General features: G+C 38.5%; 1 long non-coding RNA gene across 1 annotated transcript; it reads left to right on the forward strand.

Moving 5' to 3' along the window:
* Nucleotides 1–828: 828 nt before the first annotated feature.
* Nucleotides 829–3401, forward strand: LOC110891666. The gene is made up of 3 exons (XR_002565466.1): nt 829–1005; nt 2831–2897; nt 3346–3401. It is a non-coding gene; the product is annotated as an uncharacterized LOC110891666 (long non-coding RNA).
* Nucleotides 3402–9557: the final 6156 nt, after the last annotated feature.

The following is a 9557-nucleotide window of genomic DNA, read 5'->3' on the forward strand; positions in this document are numbered from 1 at the left end:
CTAGAAAAGCACCTAATAAACTAGTATTCTGACGAAAAAGCAGAATCCGCATAAATCATCTAAACGACATCTTTAGGACTTAGACGAAAGTCCAACATCTTATATATATTAAACCCTAACTAGGAATACAAGAGTTTGATTTAAATCCTTTCCGAAGTCCGATAACACTAAAAATTGCCCGAAAAGCACTAAAAGCGATGATTTCAACACTTTTCCGCAGAAATTCTGCTGAAAATCAGCTTTCTAATATTTTTACGACATGTAAAAATATTATTTGACATATAATTCATGTGAGGATACATTTGGGTATCATCCGAGCCAATAACTACATCAATTCACACAAGTTTCGCAACTTAGCGTTCAAATAACATCTAACGGAAACAAATCGAAACAATTATCCGAACAATGTCAAATCTTTTTTTTAATGATCATCTAGTGTTAATTGGATCATTATGGTCTAGTAATGATCATTTAACACCCTTTAAACACTTAAACACTTATACTTATAAACTACCTAAAACATCTAACTAAGAACTCTAACATTTTTACTAAGTAATTCAAGAAGGAAAAGCAAAGGGAACCCCCCCCCCCCCCATTCACGGTTGCAACACCCCTTTGTGGGACCCATTTTTTTTACTTGTTACCACAAATATCCTAGATGGTTACTAAAGTCTTGCAAGTTGATGCAAGTGGTGAAAGTATGATCATTACTAGTAACTAGTTACTTCATTCCTAAGCTTTTCATTCATGCATTTCACCTTCCATTTTCACAACACCAAAAGCTCCCAAACATACCCCATTTTCGGTCCATATACACCATCCCCCATCTTCATTTTCAAGCCACTTTCATGATGATCAAGATGCATTTTCATGGAACTTAGGAGGATCTAAGGCAACCACAAGTAGAAGCAAGCATTTCCATCCATCTAAGGGCTTTCAACCATCAAATCTTCATATTCTTTGCTTTTCATTTTCACCTAGATCATCCCTAGCCAAGAGCTAGAAGTGAGCCTTCTAAATCCTTTATTTTCATACTTGTTTATGTATTTATTGTTAAAGAACAACTTATAACTAAAAGAACAATACAAAATAAGATGAAAATATAAAGAAGCAAAATAATAATCATAATATAAAAGTGTGTTTATGTTGTGATTTATTGATGATTACTTGCATATTTGATCTAGTTTTGATGGTTAGCATACAAATAACTTGTTAGATGATGTTTAAAAACATAATCTAACAAGTGTTCATGAAAGTGTTTAAGGGTTTTGTTAAACATGAAAGATTAGATGGATGATCATGATCTTTGTTTTTGTTAAAGTACATAAAGTGGTTAACTAAAAATAATGCTTTTACAAGTTATAAAAAGAAAACATACAAGATGGGTTTTTATAAAAAGCTTGTAAAACTAGAAGTAAAATGTGATTTTTGGACTAGTAAACATATGTAAAGATCATACCAAAACCCTACATGATTATGAGTTCATCTTGATAAGTTATGTTATAAATCTCTTATGTTTTTATTAAGAAAAATATGAGAAGATTGGTGGTGATTTTATAAGAAAAGATGTTTTTTTTTAAAACATTGCAAAGTCCATATTTCTAATAAAATATGGCTAAGTTTTCTTAAAAATCATAAGTTACAAAAACTATTAGTTTTGACAAAATCTTTATTAGATTAAAAGATTTTTAAGAATAGTTTTTATAAAATCAAAGTTTGATATAAATATATATTTTTGAGAAAATATATATTTAGTTAACTTAACAACTTAAGGGCTATGTGTTATATGTTTGTATTAGTTATATGTATTATAACTAGGAACTTGAATACAATGATACAAATGAACACAATAAACATTTCGACTAAAGTCTTACAAGACTTCACATATTTACGCCTTAAAACGAGTTACGGACGATTCAAATAATCGGACACCATTTATGGTCAAAATGAACGACGGACGACTACATAAGTGAATTGCCAATCCGAAGAGTTACTACGATGTTTAGACGATCTTTCGACACGAAATATAAATATGCTATCGATAACAAATTTTCGGATGTTTATAAACTTACAAAAACTAGTATGTTTTTATTTACTAACAAATGTACTTAGTAAATTTTTATAAAAAGGTTTTTATAAAAATGAAAGGCTTATTATACTAGTGGGCTATTTTTTTTAACAAATGGGCTTATTATACTTAATGGGCTTAACATAAAGGCATGGGCTAAGCCCAATATCAAAAACACATGGGCCAAGCCCAATACCAAACATATGGGCCAAGGCCCAACACTATTTAAGCCCAACACTATTCAAGCCCAACACTATTCAAGCCCAACACTATTCAAGCCCAACACTATTTAAGCCCAACACTATTTGAGGCCCAACACTATTCAAGCCCAACACTATTTGAGGCCCAACACTAATTGAGGCCCAACACTATTTAGGCCCAACACTATTTGGGGCCCAAAAACATGAAAACATGGGCTCGGCCCAATGATACCATTATTGTAAACACAATCATACAATTGATACATATAAGACACGAGATTAAGAGGACAAAATCCGACTATACAACTCACATGATACAAGATGACATATATGTATATATTTGGTGAAATATATATATATATATATATATATATATATATATATATATATATATATATATATATATATATATATATATAACAGATTAACAACTCATTCATCTAAATACACCGTTCAACGAACAATATAGACATACAAGCCTTACACACAAATAAGACACAAGACTTGTACTCAAGTTATTTACAAAGACCGAAGTGTCTAACAAAAATAAGAACATTTGTAGGTCGCAACGCTATTCAGGACGACCGCACGTGAGATCTTATTTTCATCTATTCACAGGACGCGATACTGTGAGTTCATGTCCCGTATTCATTTAAATGTTTTACAACTTTACAACTATCGGGGAAAATACATGTTCAACGTATGTTAAAGTTAGGGAATGAAACACCTTAGATCATGTGCGAATTAGGGTTATACATCTAAGCACCATTAATCCAGTTTGGACCTAGGTACAAGTGGTTAGATCTAATGGGTTTTGGCGAGCCCCACTCTTGGTCGTGGACCCATACGGAAGAGTGCTTTTGTGTCCCAGTCGATAGGAATCGGCATAAAATCGTCTAGGGTTGGATTGCTTCCTTTTTCGTCACACATATTAATGTCCTTGCAAAACATTAATGATCAACGATTTCATTGACGCTTTACATACTACAACTTACATTATAAATACATCTTTTACAACTAAACTGCATGAATTCGCCAACTTTTGTTGATGTTTTCCAAACTTAACATGTATTTCAGGGAATTAAAGGACCATGTCGGGATTCTCAGTCAAGATAATAAGTACCAGAACTCCATGCCATCTTTTGGAGGGTTTAACTTTTATATTCCGCCTCTTTGCGGAAATATGATGGTTTAAACCTTAGTAGTTTATTTCATGTTAATGTATGAAACAATAACACTTTACTTTTATGTTAATGGTTTGTAACCGACACACTAAACTTATGTTGTAATCTTTTGAAAAACTTATGTAATGGCAATGGAGTATGTTTTATTCATATAGTTTGTTCATGTACATCGATATTTATGCAATGAAAACCATACAGATCACACCTCGCGCTTCCGCTATGAGCGGGTGTGACACAAACGGCAAAGGGAGCTACAAATTGGAAACACTCCAAGGCAAGGAGGTCCCCAGGACATGGAACCTCATGCAACTTAGGAAGTATCACATGTAAGGGGTCTACCCCCAGAAAAATGGCCAAGAGCCACTTTTGTAACAGATAACTATAAGTCCAGGGTTCCCCCAAGAACGGATCTTTTGTAACAATTTGTACTGGGAAGTTTAATCCCCAAGAAGTAAATGAAAAACGGACAGTTAACATGTCCTCTTTTGACAAAATAGCGGGTATTATACCTAGGCAGACGTGCCTGGAAACACCATAGAACCTAATTAACAGGCAAACACACGTGTAAAAAGCATATCAAACATGCCAAAAGCCCGGCCGTGGGGCAAAAAGGGTCTAGCTAACCCAAAGAAAACGCACAAAAAAGTAAACCAAAAACATAATCTCACATTGTAAACTTGTCCAGTGATTGGCCTCGAACAGACAATCTGTGTTTACTAGACAAACCACAAACACAATATATCTTTGTAAACTAAACTACAAAAAGAGATCATGTTTTATTTACAAAACAAATGTACAAAGAAAAGCCTTAGTGACTTTGGCTAAAATACAATGCAAACAAGTTTAACCAAAAGGACCTAAACACAACTTCTTGCAAAACGGTCCAAAGGTCCCCAGGTGAAACACCAGCCTGATCCTAGACAAAAGCCCCTGCAAAAACAACAAACATAACAAAAAGCATGCAGATAACAAGGCAACAACACAGGATCATAAGTTATACGATTACCTACGGAGGAGGACCCCCACACAAAGGTCCCCCTTTCCAAACACAAAAAGTTCAAAAGTATCCCAAGGAAAGTAATTATTCAAGTTACAACCATATCGAAGAAAGCAAATGTTCAGGAATCACTGGGGGCACCCCCTGACAAAGATGGCGGAGAGGAGGGACCTGCAGAGGAGAACGGGGCTTTTAATTCATCTATCGATATTAAGGGATGCTCTAGGATTTTCTTCAGGATGACAGGGGTCTTGCTCCCAAACTCCTCATCCAACTTGGATAATTTCTTCTTAGCTTTGGAGTTGTACAGCGGCGTCTCTTTCCTGCCTAGACCCTGAGCAGAATAAGCATAACCATCCTTCAGACCGGCCTGGTAGCCGACATCCCGATAAGCCCTGTATATCTCCTCCAAACCACTCTTAAAATCCTCTGACTGAGCAACAGCGACAAGGAAAGCTCCAAAACCTTCAGTGATTAACCAATGCTTTTCCTTTGCCAACCGCTGATTATCATCAGAGGTTATCCCATAGTCCGCATACATGGTGTTAAGTTGCTCCTGGGAAACGGAGCCAACTTCCTTCAAATACTTCAACTCAGCAGCCAACTCTTCTTTCTCTCCCACCAACACCGCCATCTCCTGCTCCCAGGCTCGCTCCTTCTTCTCCAGCATGGCTCCAGCCCCCTGGACAAAAATCATCACAAAAAATCCAAAACAAGGGGGGAGGGAGGAAGGACTGTATACCTTCTCCTCCTGCAACTTCCTCTCAGCTTCAACCACTTGGCACCTATGTCCGGCAGCAACAGATTGGGAGGTCTTGAGCTCAGCCTTGAGTCCTTCATTCGCCCTCCTCAGATCATCAATCCTCTGCAACATACTAGCACCCCTGAAAAAGCTTTCACAAAGAGACATGCTATATTGATCCTCGAAAAGGTCATCCCTCAAAGCAGAATTCACGAATTTATAGGAAGGAGGAACAGCATGACTCAAGAAGTCTCTAGCAGCTTCAGGAGTTCCTATCACTGAGGAATTAGTCACTTTCCATTTGGGGACATAGGTAAAGGGAATAGCGTCAGCAAACAAAGGAGCCAAAGGGGACCGATAGGTAAGACCCTTAGGCTCAGTAGGCTTACTGGTCCCTGTAGCATGAAGAGGGGAGAGTTCAAAAGCTGAGGTAAAATGAGCTAGGCCTACTTCCGGAGTTTTGTCCCGAACACGGGAAGATGAGGGACCAGTAGTGATCTCTATGGGATCACGAGAACTCCCCTACACCAAAAGAAACATCAGAGATCAAACAAAGATGAGACAGAATAAACAAAGAGGAGAAAGGACCCACCAGCAAAGGTGCACTCACAAGGCTTGAAGACCTCAGATGTTTGGACAGGGAACCCTTGACCCCAATAGGGGGACGCTCAGAAGCAACTTTTGAAGGAAGGGGGAGCTTCTGCCCACTGGCACTTCGGAGCCTTTGACGGATATCACGGGGAACGGGGACTGGTTGAGGACTGGCAGCCTTTCTCTTGCGAACTAAACGAATTTCCAGATCTTCGTCATCGCTCCCACCAGAATGTTTAACAGGGGCAGGATCAGGGAGCTCTCCTCCCCATCAGAGGAAGTGCCCTCACCCCCCTCTACAACAGCAGAACCTCCCGCCTGGGCAGAACCCCCGGTAACTGACACTACCCCACTCCGGTTCAGACCCGGAACAACTTCACCATCAACCACAAACTGCACATCCTTGGAATCTCCCTGGAGCAACCTTCACAAAGTCAACTCTACAAAAGAAGGGCACTAAAGATGACTACACAGATACAAAGAAACAAAAACAAACCAATGCAGATCCGAGACAGAAAAATACCTTTTTTACCAAAGAAAGCCTTGGGTCGAATAGGATAGGAGGGACTCAATCCCCCCATGGCCAAAATACCCTCGGAAAAAGTGAAAGCCCTGGTAGGGTTCTCATACATACGTTTCCACTGAACGGTCTCATTCGCCGATAAGGTAGGAACAACATCTTCGATGGGGGCATCGACATCCCTAGGCAAAGGGGATTCTGGCATCATGGCAGCAGAGACAAAAATAAACCTACTTTTCCAATCTTTCGGGTAAGTGGAGGTCGGCATGAAGGAGTAACAGGGTTTTGACACACTGTTCTGTCTCTTGGCAAAGGTAAACCAATCTCCATCAGAAATCAGCTTGTAAAACATACAGAATAAAGGAATGGAAGGTTCACCGGAAATAGCTGCACAGGACAACTCGAAGTGCACCACTCTCATCCACCCTAAGGGATGCAACTGAGAAAAGTGAACCCCAAAATGATGAAGCAGATCGACTTTAAAAGAGGAAAGAGGATATCGAACCCCGCAAGAGGAAAAAGCCAAGGTATAAAGAGGGATCACATCCGGTGTGAACACCGCCGGTTCATTAGGACCCGGCAAAGTGGGGGAGAACTGTTCAGGGATGGTAAATGTCTCGACAAAAGACCTCAAATCCTTTGCCGTCAGGACTGACTTGATTACAGAACGACTGGAGCGACTCATGATCGGAGAAAGAACGATGACCGGAGAAAGAATGATGATCGAGAGGAATGGTGACGGAAAAGAGAAGGAACCGGAAAGTTTAGATAGGAAATTTGAAAAGGTATAAGGTATTTAAAGAAGATAACTGACATGCAAGAACCAGTCCTGTCATCAGTCCCTTCAAAATTCAAAAAGAGCGCACGTGTCTCTAAGGGATTAACTCCCGCTATAGGTATCCGGCGGCATGATGGCTAGTGGGAAAGGTTAATTATAACTGATCAGGAGTGGGCCCACACTCGAAGCTCAAAAGAAAGAAAACCCTCTCTTTGAACAGTTATGATTCAGCACCGGATCATGAGCCTCGGGTCTCAGAACAAGGGACTAAAGATGACTTGACGACAGGCCAATGGGAAATCCCATTTACCCGCTTTGGGTTACCATCATGCGGGCCCAACAGGCAAAGCCCAACAACTGTTTACCTTGCCCATCAAGGATATCGTTATGTAAAATGAGCGGGAAAAAGGATCAGAGAAGGCAGACGCCATTTAATGCTTGATTGGAAAAGGATCTCTTGCTAGAAATGTACTTCATAGCCGGAAAACATTAAATGAGACTGTGATCTTACCGTTGGGGGTCAGACACGTGTCTGAGCCCCTCGAAGACTCCCGGAATCTGTCGGATCATCTCGTTAAAATATCTCATGTGAGAGATAAGGCTTGGTGGTTATATAAGAGTGAGAGACGATGATCACAGGGACACTCAAGGTATCTCATTTACTACACTCACATTAACTACTCTCATATTAACTTCCGACCAACATTCCCACATATTCATCATACATATCACATTTATTAGATTCACACCTTAGAGGAAACGTCCCGGTGATCATACTCATCGGGATAGACTCCTCAGCTCTTCCGGCAAGTTTACTTATTCTCACGCCGAAGCTTGGTCACGGATCCCCCCCCCCACCCGGGGCCCTCCGTGACGAGGCTAACGGTTTGTTCTTTTGCAGTAACGAAGATAGGGCCTCTTGACGTCAGCGAAGATCCATCTAACGTCATCTGGGATTTGGGTATTCGACAGGAACTATAAAAATACAAAAAAAAAAAAGACATACATCAATATACTACGTACAAAATGAATCCAAATAATTTAATAATACATTTACGGCCGTATATGTGTAATAGGCCACAACTAACATTTTCTTCGTGATCACATACTTTTATTCTTTGCTAACCAATGTGAAATTGTAGTATATATTAATTTTCATTTACTTTCCTAACAGTTGCATATTTCCTTTTATCAAGTTTTTTTCATTTAATATTAAGTCAACATCTTTCAATTCCTTTACAAACAATAGTTTTTCTTTTATTACAACCCTTCAAATCCATTAATGAAATAGATAACTATAAATTCTCATTTTTTAGTTTTTTTTTATAATCAAACCTCTAAATGTATTAATAAAATAAATGCTTAGTAATTTATTTCTTATGTGACATTATATTATGGAGATAAATTATAATATTTAATTAAATTTGTAAACCTTAATTATTAGGGATTTTAATTAACTTATAAATATTAACTAGTTGTTTATGTGACATTTTAACATTTAAGGTAATCTCTTTCATTCTCTCGGAATCCTTTTCTCTATCCTTTACTCGTGCGCTTATTTACAAGGAATCCTTATACGCAATCAATGTGAGTATACTTGAACCCCTTTTTCGTTTACCACTTTTTGGGGTGTAACATGTTATTTATTAACTTACACACAAACTTTATTCATATTGCACAAACATTCCTCATACACGCATGCTTATTTGATTACTTGATACTTTAAACTTGGGTTAATTACATCTTGTGTTAGACTTATCATTTACTTCGTACGAGCCTATATGTGACATATATAGCGCTATAGGATTAACGCACCGCCCGTTGTAGGTCCCCTTGATGTGTATGGATCTTCACAGAATTGTATATCTAACCTAGAGTGCGGAATCCTCTAGATCAGATTTGTTACAGAAACGAGTAGAAAACTGAATTCACAATCAAACAGGTCTTCTATTGATTATCCAACTTGCAGTTTACAACCAATTCAAGACCTTCACAACCTCACAGCCTATCTCTGTGATATTGCCTTACTCAAAAACGTTTTTCACTCTCTCTCTCTACATTTTCTCTCTCTAAAACTCTCTAACCAATAAAACCCTAATCACAAAACATGTTTATATACCACATGTTTGTGAACTGGGCTTCCTACATGGACTAGGCCATTTTCCAAGCCCATTACAATAATAAACTCACTAACCAATAAGCTAACCCAATACAAAATATCCAAAGACTAAATAATCAAACTATTAAGCTGTTGTCACCGAATATGCACCAACAGACTCCCCCTTGACAATAGCTTCATAGTGTAACTTTGTCTTCAAATATCTTGTGTTCTTTTGGTCTTTGGATAGCGTCAGCTACACAGCTTCTGACATCAACAGACTCCCCCTTAGCTGATGTTTCCAATCTCCAAAACTTTCATTCTTTGTAGATCAGTTAGCTAGCAATCCTTGGTTAAGCAAGTAAGCTCCAACTCTTCA

The sequence above is a fragment of the Helianthus annuus genome, chromosome 16 (assembly GCF_002127325.2).
Source record: "Helianthus annuus cultivar XRQ/B chromosome 16, HanXRQr2.0-SUNRISE, whole genome shotgun sequence".
Lineage (NCBI taxonomy): Eukaryota > Viridiplantae > Streptophyta > Magnoliopsida > Asterales > Asteraceae > Helianthus > Helianthus annuus.